A 19,972-nucleotide genomic window follows, 5' to 3' on the forward strand; every position below is an offset into this window, starting at 1 on the left:
TTGCCGTCGGCTAGACTGTGCCGGTCGGGCACAGCTTTGCCACGCGGCGAGCCGGCAACCGCAACAACTAGCTAGCCTTCTGCCCAAGAACTATGGGCCGTATTCAAAGACCCTGTTTGGGAGTTAAACCTCCCCAGCCACCGGTAGACACTTTACCTGGGTGTCCCTGGTTCAGCACTTTCCCTTCATTCGAATGGAACCAAACACTAGCTCATTGGTGGCCGTTCGCATTAAGAAACCCACAAATTGTCCTCAGCTGCAGTTATTCGCAATTGTCATGGAACTAAATTCAGCTAAATGAGGACTTTGTGGGTTCCCGGTCACCTCAGTGGGAACCGTGAATGTTATGTTACTGTTTTCGGCATGAGATGGCCGTGAGGCTCCCGGACACCCTTGTCTGGGATTTTTTGGAGGGAAGGTGCCTGAGATTAAGGGGAACTAACGCTACCTAAGAGCCAGGCAGAGCACCCTGTATTGCGGCCGAGGGAGCTCCCGAAAGTCAGAACTTTAACACAGTAGCGTTTCCCCTACGTTGCATGGATCTGAGCGCTATTTTGAGAACCTCAGCGCTCAGATCAGGGATATTTGGGGCTGTATTATTTTTGGGGTTTATTTTATGTTTTATATTTTTATGTTTGCCTCTCTGTTCCTGGGAGATAATTAGCTTACCGATCTTTAACCCGATTATCTTCCAGGCACTGAGATTTATGGGAGGAGCTAGTCTTGCATTGAATGGAGACCCCATGCTGGGGGATCTGTATAAAAGCAGGTAACTTAGCCATAATAAATAAGTTCCTTTACACCAAGCATGTCAAACTGAAAGGCTAGCAGGGGCAAAAAAAAACAAGGTTTACGTTTATATGGGCCACAAAAAAAAGAAGAACCTACAATTTTCATAGAAACGTAGGTTTGTTTTGAAAAGTACAGTATAAAAAAAAAAGCATCTAAGCTACTAAACCCCAGCCCCCCTCTACAATATCCCAGCAGCCCACCCCGCCTCTACTAAATCCTAGGCCTTGTTATTACTTTACTGAGAGGGTAGTGGATGCATGGAATAGGCTTCCAGCTGAAGTGGTAGAGGTTAACACAGTAAAGGAGTTTAAGCATGCGTGGGATAGGCATAAGGCTATCCTAACTATAAGATAAGGCCAGGGACTAATAAAAGTATTTCGAAAATTGGGCAGACTAGATGGGCCGAATGGTTCTTATCTGCCGTCACATTCTATGTTTCTATGTTTAAAAAAAAGAGAGAACCCCCCCCCCCCTCCCACAATATTAGCCAACAAGCAGACTCCACTCACATTGCTGCTGCCAGTATGCGATTCTGGAGTCCAGCCTCTGGTATACCCCCAATGATGCCGTCTGCACCCTGTGCCAAATATGATCCTCCCGCTACTCCTTGAAAACCTGTGAAAGTGGAGCACGTTGACTTCACGTCAAAAAGTGTTGCATGCCTCCTTGCACCTCCAGGTCCTCCACTGTCCAGCCGCGGACATCGTAACACTGACCAACACACACTCACTGAGAGACACACACACTCACTCTCTGATAGAGACACACACACTGACAGACACACACACACATTTCCACATTCTTGCACACACTCCCATCATTTTCTTTATTGCTCCCTACCTTCGGAAGCTGGTGTGGGGCCTCTCCCTGGGGTCCAGTGGGGATCTTCTCTTGGGAGCTCAGTCTTCCTGCTCCTCACTGTTCCCTCGCGTGTGCAGTTTAGTGTTGCTGGGTGCCAGAATGACATCATATTCCGGCATCACTACAGAGGGCGAGCGCGAGGGAGCAGTGAGTAGCAGGAAGACTGAGCTCCCTCTCCTCCCGGCCGGGTCAATTAGGCACGATGGGCCGCAAACATATTCATTGTGGGCCACATACGGCCCGCGAGTTTGACATGCTTGCTTTACACCCTTCACTCAGTCTCGACTAGTGTTTGGTTGTACCAGCTATACAGCTATACTCTCTGCAGGAGAGCTGTAATCACTAGAAGCTGGATCCAGGACCCTGTTACAGGGAGGGAAGTGACGTAGAGTGTCACGGTTCTCGCTGTGACATCCAGACGTGGTTGCCCCAGAATTCCTGCCTCAGAGCCACTCTCCAGGTCTTCAGTCTGATGTTTATTCCTGCCTTGTCTCCAGCACTGGGGCTGGGTGTTACCTGTGGCTGCTCCTATCATCTCAGTCCACCTGAAACAGATGCCTAATTAGACAGGTATAAGACACTGCCTACCCCTGAGGACAGTGTCAGATCATTGACTCTGGTTATGCTGTCTGGTTCCTGCTTTTGAGTTTCCAGATCGTTTGTTCCTGGCTCCTGACCTTGGCTTATTCGCATTGTGTATCCTGACTTCTGGCATCCTCTGACTTTGGCTTACCCTTGACGATTCTCCTGCTTGTGTCCTTACCTGTACTGCGACTTGGAGCAACATTCTGCACAGCCCCCGTGCACAGACTAAGAGGCCAGGTGAATTCTTACCTGACCACCTGTGTTTAATTGCAAGAGTGAGCATAAATCTCTGCCTACCGGACTCCCAACTAAGGTAAGCCATGACATAGAGACCCCGGCCAAGCTGCTGTGGCTACGGGCTGAAGTGCTGATGGTGTCCTGGCAATAGCTAGGGAGCATGTTTGGAGGTACCCAGTCGGGGTACCAGGCGGTCCGCCACAAGTGACAAAAAGTGGAGAAAGTACAGGGCTTTGAATTGTTTTTTGTGTGTGTGTGTCTGTGTGTCTGGTGTAGAATATAACGGTCAATGGGTGTTTCTAGCAGATAAATGCGTGTATTTTTAAACTCCTGTTAATTTTTCTCTCAGGTTGTAATTTGTGTGTTGATGACTTTGAGTTCAAACAGAGCAAGAAATGCAGAGAAAAAAGACTTACCTTGACATCCAGTGTACCACGGCAGCTCAGGATGTAACCGCCCATCTCTTTCAGCAGGTCAGCTGCACTGGAACTGCACTGGATTTTCAGAGCTGATACAAAGTATAGAAAAGTTTAAATCGCAACGGACTGTACTGACACGCTGTATCCTAGCCAGGGGTCAAGTCCTGGGGAATAAAGTGTGGGAACTCACCCAAAATCCAGCCCCCTTCCCCGCCCCAAATAATACACACTCGTATGCATATATAAACGACAGGTGCACACATACACACACAGAAACACACGCACTCACACACACAGACACTCAGACACAAACACATACTCAGATACACTCACAGACACACACACTCACAGACACACAAACATGGCGTCATATTCCTGCTCCCAGCATCAGCAAACGGCATGCGAAGGAGCAGAGAGAACACAGCTCCCATGCCGCATCTGACAGGGAGACAGGCGCCCGCCAGGGGGCGTCCATCAGGTGGCTCTCCCATGACAGGTGGAAAACGGGGGGGCATTTGAGTGCCTGCAGGAGCAACGGGAACGGTGCTCCTGCTGTAAAAAAAAGTGGTACTGACGCGCTGTATCCTGGTACTGACGCGCTGTATCCTGGTACTGACGCGCTGTATCCTGGCACTGACACAGTATCCTGGCACTGACGTGCTGTATCCTGGCACTGACACGTACTGACACACTGTATCCTAGCACTGACACACTGTATCCTAGCACTGACACACTGTATCCTGGCACTGGCACACTGTATCCTGGCACTGGCACGCTGTATCCTGGCACTGACACACTGTATCCTAGTACTGACACACTGTATCCTAGTACTGACGCGCTGTATCCTGGCACTGAAGCGCTGTATCCTGGCACTGGCACGCTGTATCCTGGTACTGACGCGCTGTATCCTGGCACTGGCACGCTGTATCCTGGTACTGACGCGCTGTATCCTGGTACTGGCGCGCTGTATCCTGGTACTGGCGCGCTGTATCCTGGTACTGGCGCGCTGTATCCTGGTACTGGTGCGCTGTATCCTGGTACTGGCGCGCTGTATCCTGGTACTGACGCGCTGTATCCTGGTACTGACGCGCTGTATCCTGGCACTGACGCGCTGTATCCTGGCACTGACGCGCTGTATCCTGGCACTGGCGCGCTGTATCCTGGCACTGGCGCGCTGTATCCTGGCACTGGCGCGCTGTATCCTGGCACTGGCACGCTGTATCCTGGCACTGGCACGCTGTATCCTGGCACTAGCACGCTGTATCCTGGTACTGACGCGCTGTATCCTGGTACTGGCACGCTGTATCCTGGCACTAGCACGCTGTATCCTGGTACTGGCACGCTGTATCCTGACACTGGCGCGCTGTATCCTGGCACTGGCGCGCTGTATCCTGGCACTGGCGCGCTGTATCCTGGCACTGGCGCGCTGTATCCTGGCACTGGCGCGCTGTATCCTGGCACTAACGCACTGGCGCGCTGTATCCTGGCACGCTGTATACTGGTACTGGCACGCTGTATACTGGTACTGGCGCGCTGTATACTGGTACTGGCGCGCTGTATCCTGGTACTGGCGCGCTGTATCCTGGCACTGACGCGCTGTATCCTGGCACTGACGCGCTGTATCCTGGCACTGGCGCGCTGTATCCTGGCACGCTGTATCCTGGCACGCTGTATCCTGGTACTGATGCGCTGTATCCTGGTACTGATGCGCTGTATCCTGGTACTGATGCGCTGTATCCTGGTACTGACGCGTTGTATCCTGGTACTGGCACGCTGTATCCTGGCACGCTGTATCCTAGTACTGACGCGCTGTATCCTGGTACTGGCACGCTGTATCCTGGTACTGGCACGCTGTATCCTGGTACTGGCACGCTGTATGGTTTTACTGTTTCCTGGAGCATGTTTATACCTTAATTCATTATACGTGTACTCACAGTCTGAATATCAGTGAATGGAAGTGCCATTAATATGTTTCTTAGACAGGTCCGTACCTTGACTTGTAGACTCCATTCTGGAAGCTGTATTCACAGTGTCTCCAAACAAGCAGTAACGAGGCATTTTAGTCCCAACCACTCCAGCAACAACTGGCCCTGTAAATGAAATCACCATTATCAATAACCGCAGTTAGTAGTGTAATACACTAATAATGCAGCAATACTTTCATAACGAAATCCACAAAACATTGCAAAAACTGAATAAAAGTTGAATAAACATATATATGTACAAAGGCGGAGCATGTGGGTACTGACTCGCTGTATCCTGGCACTGACACGCTGTATCCTGGCACTGACGCGCTGTATCCTGGCACTGACGCGCTGTATCCTGGCACTGACACGCTGTATCCTGGCACTGACGCGCTGTATCCTGGCACTGACGCGCTGTATCCTGGCACTGACGCGCTGTATCCTGGCACTGGCACGCTGTATCCTGGCACTGGCACGCTGTATCCTGGCACACTGTATCCTGGTACTGGCACGCTGTATCCTGGCACGCTGTATCCTGGCACTGGCACGCTGTATCCTGGCACTGGCATGCTGTATCCTGTAGTTGAGGGAGGAGTTACCCAGCCTATAAATACACAGACCTCCCTTGCCTCTGGGCTGAGACTGTTTTGGTTGAGTACAGAACCATCTACTTCCAGTTCAAAGGTCATCAACACAAACTGCCTAAACTCCAAACAAGCTGGTCCTGGCCTAGTGTGGCCCAGGCTAGTATTAATTTGACCTCACTCTAGTAAACAGCCGCCTCCCTCGAAGCTCCTGGGGGACCGCTGCGCCTGGCCCACGCGAGTATTCATTTTACCTCACTCTAGTTAAAAAACAAAAACAGCCATCTCCATCAAAGCTCATGGGGCCCAGCCGCGGATTTCATGTTGTTCGCGCATTTGTTACTACAAAACAGTAAGCTTGTTAGTGGAGCCCACGGTGGGCGGCACTATAACTGACATTCAACATGTATTCGCCCCATGTTCAGCCTTTCACTAACTAGGGGGGCATTTGCAGTTCAGTCTGTATTCATACATAGCACCACAGTGATACCTCGATTCGGTTCATACATGTGTGCAGGTAGTGGCTAATGTGTGGTGCCCACTAATATTACCAAACCGTACCACCCACCCCGCCCCCGCCTTTTCCCTTCCCCAATTAAGACAAGAAACATAAATGTGGTATAAAACAGGCCACAGCTTTATTCATATATATATATAATTAATTAATTAAAACCAATTCAAATCATGTATAAAAGAATGTATATATTTAACTCAACAACCCGTCCTTGCCAACCGAACCTTAATAACCTTGGAGTACCTCTTTCCAGGGCACCTGCCCTCCCCCCTCGTCCAAGCTAATTGGCCTTCACCTTGGCCCACCAATTCCCCATGCCAACCCCTGGCCGCCTTTCCTGGCACGGAGGGCACGCCCAAATACCAAACCATTGCCCGAGGTTAGGGGAGGGACCAGACCCAGCATTCCTTCGTCCAGTATACACCTTTCCCAACAGGTTCGGCAAGGACCATACCCGCCAGCTGTGACAAGAAAAAACCATTAGTAAGACAGAATAGGATAACAAAGTAATAACAAAGGGAGGGATATGTTACCACGCCGTTAACTCTAAGATGGCTGAGGTAAGGGAGACAAAATGACTTCTATATAAATGACCACACCCAACCCTTATTCTAATTGACACACCCAATTATGACACCTACACCCACCACACCCACACATGCCTCCTATCCGGCTAGCTTTCAGCCCGCCTCCTCTCGGCCTTGTATGCAGGTAGTGGCTAATGTGTGGTGCCCACTAATATTACCAAACCGTACCACCCACCCCGCCCCCGCCTTTTCCCTTCCCCAATTAAGACAAGAAACATAAATGTGGTATAAAACAGGCCACAGCTTTATTCATATATATAATTAATTAATTAAAACCAATTCAAATCATGTATAAAAGAATGTATATATTTAACTCAACAACCCGTCCTTGCCAACCGAACCTTAATAACCTTGGAGTACCTCTTTCCAGGGCACCTGCCCTCCCCCCTCGTCCAAGCTAATTGGCCTTCACCTTGGCCCACCAATTCCCCATGCCAACCCCTGGCCGCCTTTCCTGGCACGGAGGGCATGCCCAAATACCAAACCATTGCCCGAGGTTAGGGGAGGGACCAGACCCAGCATTCCTTCGTCCAGTATACACCTTTCCCAACAGGTTCGGCAAGGACCATACCCGCCACAAGCGCCAGCTGCATATAAGCCTAAATCAGCGGGCGCGACCCCCAACTAATGCCATGGCCTGTTCCAGCGCATCCTGCAAAGCCAGGTTGAAGAAATCCAACCCCACGTCGGTCAGGTGGACCCCGTCCGGGCGAAAATAGATCGCCGCATCTCGTTCAAATATTCGGTGACGCACCGCAATGCCACCGACTCCGAGCACGAATTTTGCTACCCTTTTGTTAATCTTTATCCTGCATCGCTCAATAGCCCCCTGATCGCGCGCGTGCCCCCAATAGTTCCTGGAAACTATCCCCGACCAGACTAAACAAAGCTGCGGAAACAATACACGCAAGCGCGCTAAATCCCGCCTAATTATCTCCCCCAAACCCCATGCAGGCAGCGCCCCCAGATCGTTGCCGCCCAAATGAATCACCAACACATCTGGTGCCCCAAGGAAAGTGGCCAACTGCACGACCTCCGGCAAGAGCTGGCCCCATCTCATGCCCCGGAAACCAAACCAACGGACCTCCGCCAGCTCCCGAGGAATTCCAAGGCGTGTCCCACCCGGGCGTACCCCAGCCCGCTGGTGAGCCCAGTAGACGTACGAATGCCCAATCAGCCAGATCCTACGGCCGGGCCCTGTGGAGAAAACACAAGGGGGGAACCTATTAGCCGCGTGGGCCGTACATAGGACCGAAACCTCCCCGATTCCCACCTGCCAATCCTCTGAATAGCCTGATCCGAGAAACCCAGCCGAGAGGCCTCCGTTGCGGCCCCAATGCGGAAGGAATGACCCCCAAAATCCTTGCTAGGGATCCCCAGCCGATCAAGGGTGATGCGAAATACCCTAAGAAATTGAAATCGAGACAAGTAGAACCCATCTTCATGAGTTAACAGCGGGCCCGAGAAAACTGAGTGCCCGGAACTGTAAGCTAGGTATGCTGAGACGGGGCAAACCGCCGAATCCGGAATGGCACGAAGGGTAACCCACGTACCCCTGCCAAAAATTGCACCGAATCGCCCGTGACAAATACATCCTGCAATAACAGCCCTCCAGGGGTCCCCCTGCTAGGGCTCACCAGTTCCCCGACCCGAAGGGCCCCAAAAAAGGCGAAAGTAAAAGCCACCAAAAACAATCTAGACTCCGAAGCCGAAAAACAGATCTGCGGTAGCACCGAGGCGATCCCTAACAGGAGCGCGCCCGAAACCGGCCTCCGAGCATCCCGCACCCGCGGGCCTTTACGCCAACCGCGCATCGTAAGCTTCACCATGAAGTGCTTTGTCACATCGGCACCTGGGTCAAGTTAAACCAAAAACCAAGGCCCGATAGCTTCCCTGAAACAGTGGCCGGGGAACACCCGCTAGCCTCCCAGAACCAGAGCAAGCGTAACAGACCCTGAACCCACCGCAATCATGCTCAAGCGCGACCCAATCCCCCCAAGCCTTACCATACCGGGCCCATGTTGCCTCGGACACCGACGACCGAATCCACTCTCTTATTCGTTCAGCCCAAGGGACCAAAGTTCCGTGGGACAGGGGAGACCTTCCAGATCCGCTTCCGGAGCAGCCGATCGAAACACCTGCCATTGGAAACGAGAGAGAGCGTCAGCCGTGGTATTCACCCGGAATGTGCACAGCGCGGCACGACACGTTCAAAGACAAGCAACGTAAAACCAGACGCCGCAAGAGCCTGACCACCGGAGGGAAGGAGACCGTTAGATTATTAATGGCCTGAACCACTCCTAAATTATCACAATGGAAAACGACTCGCCGGTCCTTGAACTCTCTACCCCACAAATGAACTGCCACCACGATGGGGAAGAGTTCCAGGAGGGCCATGTTCTTGTTAAGGCCAGCAGCAATCCAGGCCTCAGGCCAAGGTTCTGCGCACCATTGTGTCCCCAAGATAGCCCCAAAACCCGAAGCTCCGGCAGCGTCAGTGAACAGGTGAAGCACTGAATTCAACACCTCCGGTTGCTGCCAATAGGACCTGCTATTATACCCGTGTAAGAAAACCATCCATACTGCCAAGTCCTCCTTGAGCACCTTGGTTAAACGGATAAAATGGAATGATTTAACGATGCCAGCCGTGGCGGCCGCTAGTCGCCGGTTAAACACTCGTCCCATTGGCATAATCCGACAGGCAAAATTCAACTTGCCAAGGAGGGATTGAAGCCGCTGTAAAGTAATTTTTCGGAGGGAGCTCGCCTCCTGCACCGCCCTACGCAGGTCCTCTAATTTGTCATCCGGGAGCCGACATTCCCCCGTAACCGAATCGATCTCTATCCCAAGAAAGCTCAAGCACGTGGACGGGCCCACCGTTTTGTCGGGCGCCAGCGGCACGCCGAACCCACAGGCCACGTCGGCTATTGATTGCAAAACATGCGAGCATATCGCGGAGTTCGCAGGACCCACACAAAGGAAATCATCCAAATAGTGAAGCACCGAGTCATAACCGGACTCAGTCCTCACTACCCATTCCAGGAAGGAGCTAAAACATTCAAAATAAAAACAGGATATAGCACAACCCATCGGGAGGCACATATCCACGTAAAATCACCCTTCAAAGGAACAGCCTAGCAAATGATGACACTCCGGGTGAACCGGCAGGAGGCGAAAAGCCGACTCGATGTCGGTTTTCGCCATCAGTGCACCAGGGCCCGCGGCCCGAACCATACGAACCGCTGCATCGAACGAGGTGTACGAAACCCGACATAGCTCCGCCGCAATGTCATCATTCACGGAACCCCCTTGGGGGTGCGAGAGATGATGAATCAACCTAAATTTTCCAGGCTCTCTCTTGGGTACAACGCCTAGTGGCGAAACACGAAGGTTCGGAAGGGGTGGGTCACGAAACGGGCCAGCCATGCGGCCTAAAGCCACTTCTTTAGCCAGCTTGTCCTTCACAACCTCCGGGTGTTCAGCAACAGAACGCAGGTTCCGACACAAACCCGATGCCGATCGAGCCCGATGGGGGATCCAAAAACCAGATGTAAAGCCATCCAGTAGCAAGGCAGCCGCCTTTTTGTTTCTATAACGTTTTAGCCACGGTTGCATCGCGACGACGTCCACCGGCGTCTTCGCCCTTAGCGCCCATGGCATCCCCCCTTTCCCCGAACTTACCTCGTTTAAAACACTTGGAGGCGGGGTGGGACCCGCCGCAACCAGAGCATTCGTGCTTGAAGCGACAACCTGCTCCGAACTTACATTGGCAGTTGTTAAACTGCCAACAGCAACCTGTTCTACGCTGACTGGCCGACACGGAGGGTGAGGACCCAGCGCCGGCCCCCCCAAGAAAGGACGAAAGGCCTCCCTGATGTGAAGCCGGGCGGGTCATGATGGCCAGCCACAAACCGATATCCATCTGATCCCAACTCAGGGAAGGGCGCACGGCTAAACGCTGGCGGAACTGTTCGTCGTAACGCCACCAGCCCAATCCGCCATAAACCCGACACGCGTTCCAGATCATATCCTGGTAGCAAAAAAGAGAAGAGCATTTATTGGGGGTCTTTTCTCCTATGACGCTAGCCAGGATCGAAAAAGCCCTGATCCAGTTCCCAAAAGTTTTCGGTATCTTCCGATACCGAAACTTCTCTTTTTCCTTTTCAGACTCCTTAGCCGCGGGATCAGCCCGAGGCAGGTCCTCCATAGGGAGTAGTGAAAAGATCTCGACAAATTCTCCTTTCTCAATTTTTGTACGCAACTCGACTGTCAAATGGAGGCCCAGGGGGCCTGACCAACACATGTAGGCCGCCCCGTGTGCTGCAGGTGCGTCCCCCAGGTCCTGGACCGCAGCGGAGGTCACTGATGACCCCGCGGGGGTCTCAAGCTCCCTTGCAGAGGGCGAGGTTATTAAGGGGACAATAGGCCCTCCCGCGACGGCCGAAGTAGAAGGTGTGGAACCTGACCCTCCGCTAGACGCCAAACCCGTCCTAAGTTGGTTATCTAAGATCGAGGTGTGGATAGCCCCAGGGGAGGGGGATTTTTCCAGGGAGTGTAGAAACTGTTGCATAGTGTGTAGCAATGAATCCCATTCAGGGGTGACTCCACTAATACCCCCCGACCCTAAACCCTGTACCGCACTATACTCACTTGCAGGAACCGCATGCGAAGCCGTCTGTGAAGCCACACCCTGGCTGCTAGACTGTGATGGCCCTGCTGGAGCTGCGACCGCAGGAGGGACTGCACCAGCCGCAACGTCAGAGAAACGAACCGTGAGCCTACCAGGGGTGATCTGCGAAGACAACACAGGTGAGATAGACCCCAGCCCACCCACCCCTGTGGAAAGGAAACCGGTAGGAGAGGGTCCCAGATGAGTGGCAGGATAGATTGGGGGCAACGTGGTAATTAAGGGGCCAGGGGGGGCAACCTGGGTACCAGCCACAAGTGGGCTAGCAGGTGAGACAGGGAAATTAGGAGGAGCAGGCCCAGGGGACCCTGCCAGGGCCCCAGCCATGATGGGGGCAGTTGAGGTGGAAGGGAGAAGTGGTGGGGCAGATACAGGGTGGGGTGAGTGTGAGACAGCAGCCCCAGGGACAGAAACAGCAGCCAGAGTAGCAGGCACAGGGACAGGAGCAGCACCAGGGGAGGCAGAGTGGGAAGGCAGAGCAGGGGGGGGGGCTGTACAGTGATTTGGAGGGAGCAAGGTCCCTGGCCCGTGCCCCAGAACCCCCCACCCCCCTGGAGACAGCCCTGCCGACCTGCGGCCTACTTACCCGTCCTGGAGAGAGGGCCGTCCGCCCTTGCGCCACTGTGGAACCCGCCAAGGCCGACCGGGTGATTGGTGCCCGCTGAGCAGGGAGATGTTGAGATCTCGCGGCCGACCTCCGCCGAGCCCGCGAGACCGGGGTGGTAGCCGCGATGCGGCATGGCCGGCACTCATCCGGCGTGTGGACACGTGGGAGGAGGTATGGGTAGCGCGGGAAGCTGCTCCGCCCGCGGCGCTGAGTCTCATGGCCGCCAGGAGAGGGAGCAGTCACAGGAACAGCACCCTGATTAACATGGCTGCTAACAGAAGGAGCAGCCACAGAGGCAGCACCCTGCAGGCGTGCTAGCTGTGACTGCAGGTGCCGTCCACCATCTTGAAGGGCCTCAGCCCTGAGGGCAGCGAGGATAGCATCAATATCCATGCCCTTGGCCGTGAGACAAGCAGTGGTAGCACAGGAGGATGCAGAGATGTTACCACGCCGTTAAATCTAAGATGGCTGAGGTAAGGGAGACAAAATGACTTCTATATAAATGACCACACCCAACCCTTATTCTAATTGACACACCCAATTATGACACCTACACCCACCACACCCACACATGCCTCCTATCCGGCTAGCTTTCAGCCCGCCTCCTCTGGGCCTTTCTGCTTACTGTATTCTGCCCTCATTCCTATATGGCGAGTTTCACTACTAAAGCAAATTCAGCCTATTTTAATCATAGAAACATATAATGTGACGGCAGATAGTTTTTCTTCTTTTAAATATAATCTCCTCCCTTACTGTGTTGATTCCCTTTATGTATTTAAATGTTTCTATCATATCCCCCTGTCTCGTCTTTCCTCCAAGCTATACATGTTAAGATCCTTTAACCTTTCCTGGTAAGTTTTATCCTGTAATCCATGAACCAGTTTAGTAGCCCTTCTCTGAACTCTCTCTAAAGTATCAATATCCTTCTGGAGATACGCTCTCCAGTACTGCGTACAATACTCCAAGTGAGGTCTCACCAGTGTTCTGTACAATGGCATGAGCACTTCCCTCTTTCTACTGCTAATACCTCTCCCTATACAACCAAGCATTCTGCTAGCATTTCCTGCTGCTCTATTACATTGTCTGCCTACCTTTAAGTCCTCAGAAATAATCACCCCTAAATCCCTTTCCTCAGATGTTGAGATTAGGACTCTATCAAATATTCTGTACTCTGCCCTTGGGTTTTACGTCCAAGATGCATTATCTTGCACTTATCCACATTAAATGTCAGTTTCCACAACTCTGACCATTTTTCTAGTTTACCTAAATCATTTGCCATTTGGCTTATCCCTCCTGGGACATCAACCCTGTTACATATCTTAGTATCATCAGCAAAAAGACACACCTTACCATCAAGACCTTCTGCAATATCCCTAATAAAAACATTAAAGAGAATGGGTCCAAGTACAAATCCCTGAGGTACCCCACTGGTGACAAGCCCATGCTTTGAATATACTCCGTTGACTACAACCCTCTGTTGTCTGTCACTCAGCCACTGCCTTACCCATTCAACAATATTGGAATCCAAACACAAAGATTGCAGTTTATTGATAAGCCTTCTATGTGCAACAATGTCAAAAGCCTTACTGAAATCCAGGTAAGCAATGTCTACTGCACCACCCTGATCTATTATTTCAACCAATCAAAAAAATCAATAAGATTAGTTTGGCATGATCTCCCTGAAGTAAACCCATGTTGTCTCTGATCTTGAAATCCATGTGTTTTTAGATGTTCAACAATCCTATCCTTTAACATGGTTTCCATCACTTTCCCCACTACTGAAGTAAGGCTTACTGGCCTATAGTTGCCCGACTCCTCCCTATTAACATTCTTGTGAATGGGCACAACATTCGCTAACTTCCAATCTTCTGGGACTACTCATGTTAACAATGAATGGTTAAATAAATCTGTTAATGGTTTTTCTAGTACACCACTAAGCTCTTTTAATAACCTTGGGTGTATTCTATCAGGTCCCATTGACTTATTTGTCTTTACTTCTGACAGCTGAAATAGAACCTCTTCCTCTGTAAACTCACTTGTAACAAATGACTAATTTGTCATTGTGGCAAACCTAGCCACTTCAGACTATTCCTTTATATCTAATGGTTGTCCTAGAAAGATGTTGTTTCATGTGTTTGCTTAAAAAAGGTGATGGAGGGCATTCGTATGCTAGTGGCACGAAAGCCGCTAGCATTCATATGGTAGTTTCACGAAGTGACTTGCAACACTGTTCGTGAAACAAACAAAGTACCGAATGGGAGACCACACACAGGAGGTCGTGTGGCTCCCATTACAGATTGCAACATTGTATCGTTCCCCAGTTAATTGATTTGCGGGGTGGCCGCCATTCGGAAACCGACCACGTGGTGGCGGCCATCTTGGATTCACTTTTAGCCCAGCTGTGTTCGGTCGTCGAGTGCCTGGAACTAAAATCGTCTACTCGACGGCACGAACACCGCTGGACTTCCAGACCGTTCGGGAACACCGGTCTTTCGGTACTTTCTCTCAAACCATGCATTTTGTGTGGCGTTCGGCTCATCGTGCTGGGATCTGAGCGGTAATCTCGCGAAGTATGCGCTCAGATCCCAGCTATCTACCTATATGTCATTCGGTCCAATAGCACAAATAATTTGCCTGTTACATATTTTTAAATAAAAAGCCCGGTTCTGCTGTACGGAGGGATAATCCACTTAACAGGATATTCTGTGGGAGTATCCCTCTTGTACAGCAGTGCATGGTGGGAAAAATGTCCTGTATGTTCAGTTCAGTTCAAAGTGATTAAGGAAACCCCTTGCGTGGGGAACCACATAAATACTGGAACCTGTGAATAAAAACCTCAGTTGACTCCCAGAACTGTTTCGTCCGGTTACTGGGGGATTTGGGATATTGCTTTCATTCAGCGCTTTTCTTGAATTACTTTCTTTTACCAGCGGTGATATTGGGATTTAATATTGCTGTTCCATTAGTCATTTTTCCTAACTGAGGCCCCTTTCCTTCATTTTCATCTGTAAATGCTGAACAAAAATATTAATTGAGGCAGTCAGCTAGACTTTTATCCTCTTCTATATACCTTCCTTATTTTGTTCTTAATCTAACTAATCCTTGTTTTACTTACCTTTTATCAGTTATGGATCTAAAAAAATGTTTTGTCTCCTTTTTTTTACTGACTGTGCTATTTTCTCTTCTGTGTGTGATTTAAAAGACCGTATAACTTGCTTTGCCTCTTTCTGCCTAATCTTATAGGTCATTCTGTCTTCCTCACTCTGGTTTTTTTTTATAATTACTAAATGCTAACTTTTTGTTATTTACTATTTTGGCCACATCTGTGGAGTACCACAGTGGTTTCTTGAATTTTTTGCTTTTACTGACGAGCCTAATGCAATTTTCTGTTGCCTTCAGCAGTGCAACTTTTAAATAATCCCATTTCTCTTGGACTCCATTTAAATTGCTCCAGTCTGATAATGACTCCTTTACACATATTCTAATTTTAGAAAAGTCTGTTTTTCTGAAGGCTAAAACTTTTGTTTTTGTGTGGTGTGACTCAGTCACTGTTCTTATATTAAACCACACTGACTGATGATCACTGGATCCTAAACTTTCACCTACAGTAATATCGGATACCAAATCTCCATTTGTTAACACCAAATCTAGTATGGCCTCTTTACGAGTTGGCTCCTCAACGACTTGTTTTCGAGACAATCCCAGTAGGGAGTTTAGAATATGTGTGCTCCTGGCACAAGCAGCTATTTTTGTTTTCCAATTCACATCAGGAAGATTAAAGTCACCCATGATGATAACTTCCCCCTTCATTGTCATTTTAGCTATTTCTTCAACTAGTAGATTATCTAACTCTTCAATTTGTCCTGGGGGCCTATAAATCACACCTACACGAGTTACTGTGTGATTACCAAATTCTAACGTAACCCAAACAGACTCTATGTTCGCCTCACTAACCTTTATTAGGCTAGATTTTATGCTATCCCTCACATACAAGGCCACCCCTCCCCCTTTCTTGCCTTCCCTGTCTTTTCTATATAAAGAGTACCCTGGTATTGCTATGTCCCAGTCATTTTTCTCGTCATACCATGTCTCAGTAACAGCGACTAAATCTACACTATCAGTTGCCAATATTGCCACAAGTTCATGGATCTTATTCCCTAAACTGCGAGCATTTGTAGACATGACTCTAAGCTTATCATTTGTTAACACACTTGCTACAGGCACCTTCTGTCCTTGTTTTGGGGGGCAATTGGATTGATGTTTTATCACCCCTTTGCCCCCCCTCCTAGTTTAAATACATCCTAGCAAAACCTCTGAACTGCTCACTGAGAACATTTGTTCCTTTTTGAGAAAGATGCAAACCATCTTTTTTTGTACAGTTTATTTCCATTCCAAACAGAGCCACCATGAGCAATAAAGCCAAATCCTTGCTCCCGACACCATTCACCAAGCCACAAGTTAAAGTCCCTAATACGCATCCGCCTGTCGTTCTGAGTGTTATGCAAAGGCAGAACTTCAGAGAATGACAGTGTGGAAGCAACCTGCTGTATATCATTGGCAAAAACACTAAAAACTTCCTTAACCTCTGAAACCTCATTGCAAGACAAGTAATTTGTCCCTAGATGGACACGTACATCCAATTCCCCTTCCTGCTTTGCTCGCTTAACAATATTACAGATACGTCTCCTGTCTCTGAGTAGTAGCTCCGGGAAGACATCTCACAAGACTACTATTGTCCAGCTCCACATCACTTATGATAGAATCCCCCCAAAACAACTGCTTTCTATTAGGCTTCACCATAGTCTCCAAGCCTGTCTCCACAACACTACTACCCTCAGTGCCTGAGCCTGTCTCCACAGCACCACTACCACCAATGCTTGAGCCTGTCTCCAAAACACCACTACCCTCAGTGCCTGTCTCCACAACACCACTACCCTCAGTGCCTGTCTCCATAACACCACTATACCTGGTGCCTGAGCCTGTCTCCATAACACCATTACACTCTGAAAGTGCAGAAAATGAATTATGTAGAGCAACAGACTGTGCAATGTGCCTTTTATCCACATCTCTAAGTCTACCAGATCCTACAGTGATCCATCTGCCATTCCTAGTATGTCTCTGCGGCAGTGGCTTTGCAGCAGTTCCAGCCTGAGTTTGTTTACCAGATAATTTACAAATCTCAGACTTCAAAAATACAATCTCCTGCCGCAAGATAGAGAACTGTCTACAGATTAGACAGCATCCAAATCTCCAAAAAGTGGAACGTGAAACAAATGCATAGCAACTATTACACTGAACGAAGTCTGCCATTTTAATTAGGTGAATAATTAAAATCAAACAAATCTTAATTTTTTTTTTTGTCTTCCTGAATACCTCAGATGATCAATCATACATAGCATCACAGTGATACCTCCATTCGGTTAATTTATTCTGCTTACTGTATCCGGCCCTCATTTGGATATGGCGAGTTTCACTACTAACACAAATTCAGCCTATTTCAATCAAACATAGCATCACAGTGACACTGTTAGGGACCAGGAACCAGACAGAGACAGAACGTAGATGCAAAACACCTTTATTATGAATAGCAACAAATGAGAAAATCCAAAAGCAAAATCCAGGAGACAAGCAGGGGTCAGGCACCAGAGCGGGAAGTCAGACGAGTCAGGATCAGGAGAACAGAGAGCAACGTCAGGAACAAGGCCAGAAGTCAGGAACCAGGAACACACAGGAAACAAAGTCTCCTGGGAAACCACGCAAGGGCAAGGAGGTACTGGAACTTGCTGCTTAACCCTTTAAGACCGGAGGGCATACTATTACGCCCTATTTTAAGCGGCTCTAAACGCTGCCGGGCGTAATAGTACGCCCTCCGTTTTTTTCTTACTTACCCGGTCGCTGGCGATCCCACGCCGGCGATCGCGGTTGGGGGGACTCCCAGGGAGCCCCTGCGGCCCGTCCTTCCTCCTGGGGGCCCCCGGCCATGTGAGAGTGAGGTTCTTGTGAGGACCTCACAATCACATGGCCGGGTTAGCTGGCTGCTGCATTGCCTGTCATTACAGTTAGTCCCCCTGCTGGCTGGAAATCAAATAAAATTAAATTAAATAAGTGTAAAAAAATATATATATACTTGGATCATATATATATATATATATAGTAACGGACCGTTTTGCTCACCAGAGGTTAAACGTTTAGGCGATATTCCCCTTTCCAGATGCACAGGCAGCTACTGTAAGCACCAATCTCCCGAACTGAAAACTACACGAATCCTGGAAACAGCTGAACAGGAAAAACCATATGAAAGGTTTACACTCCTGGCAGTCAGCAGGCAATCCAATTCCCCTAATAACGAGATGACACTTCGTTTTGAGGGTTAAGCAGAATCTGACTGTACTGGCACATACAGTCTCTTTTATTCCCAATCCACAAACATAGTACAGCCCACAGGGTTTTACAGAACAACCAATCAATCCGTACAATACACACAGACACTCACATACAAAATCCTCCCCTTTGCCTGTGATATGATTACTGAACACAATGGGTAATCTCATTATCACAGGCAGAGGAATACAGTTTTTACACAATATTTATAACTTCTAAAATATACATGTCACAAACATAAAACATACATTTTCATAATCAGCATACGAGAAATAAACACATACTCAAAAATCAGGGCAATCGGTTCAGGGGTTAAAAAGTTAGATGGAAGTCCTTTATGACCGACCGCAAGCACATTTTCCTGCCCAAAACAGTTCCATAGATTTGGGCTGTGCGGTCGGTCTATTTCAGGCTGAAAAAATGACTAAATCCCATTCAAATGAGTGTTTGAATCTTCGAACGGGACTTAGTCTCTGCGGCTGCAAAATCACCGTGGGAGAAGGTAAGACTCAGCGGTGTTCGCAAAACTGTGTAGCCAATTTCAGTTCCATGAATTTGACTACACATACCGCTGAACGCATGGAATGAACCAAGATGGCCGCCGCCACGTGTTCGTTTTTCGAATGGCGGCCACTTCGACTACTTCGGCACTTCGACGGCATTCGAAGTGCCAATTTAAAAGTACAAACCCTTTCTCTGGGAGTTAAAGGGCCAGCAGCAGCATAACAAAAATCCATTATGCCCAAATCTGCTATTTCAAAACCTCCCAGGGACCATAATCACAGGGCAAGAGGCTGGCAAGCAGTCCTCTCCAGACACAAGTGGCGGGGCTGGTTCCTCCACATTTCTCCCCTTTACCCACCAGACTAACAGGGTATCGGACCTCCTGCCGGTCAGTGCCCTGGTTAGTCCAGCAACCCACCCACAAAACAGAATCCGCAGTATAACCCACCCACAAGAAAAAGTTACTACCCCTGGGGTAGTGGGTAGCTTGTCCATGTCCAGGAGCTCCACCTCGGCTGTGGGGGGTACTAGTGCTGAGTGGGCAGAGACCAGCGGTACTCTGCCCTTCTGCCAGCGCTACCATGGGAGTAGCCTGGTTGGAGCCCAGTAGAGGGACTGGCGTAGTAGGCTCCCCACTTTGAACTCGGTACTGCTGCTGGAGGGCATGACAGGCCGTCTCCCGTTTGGATGAACCTCCCTGCTGTCGGGGGACAGGGCTGACCATCCCTTGCCCCTGGGAGGCATATGCAGAGACCACGGTCCCATCTGCACTGGTGGGCTAGGCTGCTGCTGGGGAGAGGAGGTAACAAGTTCCTCTCCCTTACCCACTTTCTGTTGCTGGGGAGAGGGGGTGACAAGCTCCTCTCCCTGACTCTCTCTCTCCACTGGTGGAGGGGGGACCGACTGTTGTAACGGATCGCCTGGCACCCCGACTGGGTACCTCCGTTAAAGGATGCTCCTAGCGTTTTCTGAGGACTCCAAGCACTCTGGCAGACACCACAATCACCGAATCTGAGAAGCATATAAATCCTCTCAAGCCTCTGAATGCTGTAGACAGTTGAATAGGAACCATACGAATAGGTTTGCACTCCTAGCAGTCAAACTGGAACAGCATGCAATAAATCCTTCCCCCAATAATGAGACGACACTTCACTTTGAGGGTTAAAACAGGAACTCTCAACTGGCACATCCAGCCTGGCTTTTATTACAAGAGTACACATACAGGCCACACCCAGGGGGAGGCATAAAAT

General features: G+C 49.6%; 1 pseudogene; it reads right to left on the reverse strand.

Annotated features, from left to right (window-relative positions):
* Positions 1-1,392: 1,392 nt before the first annotated feature.
* Positions 1,393-19,972, reverse strand: part of LOC134568644 (atrial natriuretic peptide receptor 1-like) — a 203,956-nt pseudogene continuing 185,376 nt past the window's right edge.

Source organism: Pelobates fuscus, chromosome 7, assembly GCF_036172605.1.
Source record: "Pelobates fuscus isolate aPelFus1 chromosome 7, aPelFus1.pri, whole genome shotgun sequence".
NCBI lineage: Eukaryota > Metazoa > Chordata > Amphibia > Anura > Pelobatidae > Pelobates > Pelobates fuscus.